Consider the following 1,700-nt stretch of genomic DNA (forward strand, 5'->3'; position numbering starts at 1 on the left):
TTTCTGGACTGTAAAATTAACCACTCCCCTGTTTTTGTTACAAAACTTTTACCTTTACAATTGTGACAGTAGCAATTAATCATGATAACAATTACTTACTATTGAATCATAAAAATCTTAACCCATCTCTTTTTACCAGTCCCAACTAGACAAGCTGAAAACTATTCAGCAGGGACTCTTTCTTTTCCCACACACTATTAAACTAAGCTCCCCCTTGGAATCTTTTAAGCCAGTCACTTCATGTCTTTATCACCCTCTCATTTTAGGTAGTCAATGCCTCAGTTGCCCATCCCTATCAACCCTGTGTACAGAGGGGATAGCATTGTTACTTGATGGCAAGACTCCTTCCCTCTCTGATGGAATTTAGAGTTACTACCTCCATGAGAATAGGTCAAGTTCATCAAATTGTAGCAATTTATTCTTGTTTCCTTTATCAAAAAAAATTTTTTTCTTAATCTTCCTCTAGTCAAGTTATGATTATGAAGCTAACAAGGCTAGGTCAAATGGGTACTATCTGCAAGTTTGGGTGCTCTTGTGCATCTCCCCTCACTTCATATCAGCTGGGTGCTTCACTCTCAGCTTTAGCCCTCTACGGCTAAGTCCTTGTCCATGGAGCAGGTGTCCCCATATCTCACCACACTCTGAACCAAGCAGCCCTTCCTCTTGTCTCTCTAATATCCAGGTCAATGGGAGTCAATGGACCATAGTTGAACTCAGCGCATTTCTTCATTACTGCCTGTCCCCCTCTTCCACTCACCAGTAGACCTATGTGGTTGCCAGCAAGCTTCCATGTCTGCTCATATGTTCCTTTTGAGTTTCAGTCTTAGAGGGGTGTTTGTCCTGAAGAAACTTGCCTTGATGGCTTCCTGGAGGAGAACTTGCTTATTCTTGTAGTAGCCAGTCATACTTCCATTTTTGTTTTGGGTTTTTCTTGCTGATCTTTCTTTGAAGATGTATCTCTAGCTGTTCCAGGCTGGTCTGTTTGTCCTTTCTAGTGGGGATGTCTCACCTCAGAAGGTTCTGGATATGACTCAGGATTCCACCTAAGGTCCTATACACTGCAAAGTTCTGCAAGAAGTCTATGTCACTGGGCAAGTTCTAGAATCCCTTTTAGGTATTGCAATCAGATATAGACTGAAGACAGTCTTACAAGTTTCCTGTAATCATGTTTCCCGACATTCCTTTCCATTCTACTCAAGTGTCTATTTTACAATAGTAGGCAAGTGAAAACAATAAAATAGTCAGACATCTTAGTATTATTTCCTTCTTCAGACTATGTCTTGATCCCTGTATCCCAGAGCCCTATTGTTCCAAGGTTGAGTATGCATCTCTATTTACCTCTGTCCCACTTAGGCCCTTCAAACCTGTCTCAGTGTTTTCATATCTACCTTGATCTTCCACCCCTCACCCTTCTTGTATTGCCTTCCCCAACACCCAAACTATGATATGTCTGCCCTTACCTTGTGCTCTACTGTTGCCTCCCTCCACTGTCCACTAAAGCCTCCACCCCAACCTCACTGTTGTGGTTACCTTATATTCCATTAACTTTTCCCTCCATTTAAGACAGTCTATTTTATCCTGCAATTCACCTGACATTTGGACAGCATTCAATTTTTTCCCTATATATTCCTTCATTATTGTAACCCAAAGCTTGAGTTTTGCCTTCAGTTTCCTTCAGATTTAGAAATGTTGAGCCTTTC

Source organism: Chrysochloris asiatica, unplaced genomic scaffold (assembly GCF_000296735.1).
Source record: "Chrysochloris asiatica unplaced genomic scaffold, ChrAsi1.0 scaffold00048, whole genome shotgun sequence".
Taxonomy (NCBI): Eukaryota; Metazoa; Chordata; class Mammalia; order Afrosoricida; family Chrysochloridae; genus Chrysochloris; species Chrysochloris asiatica.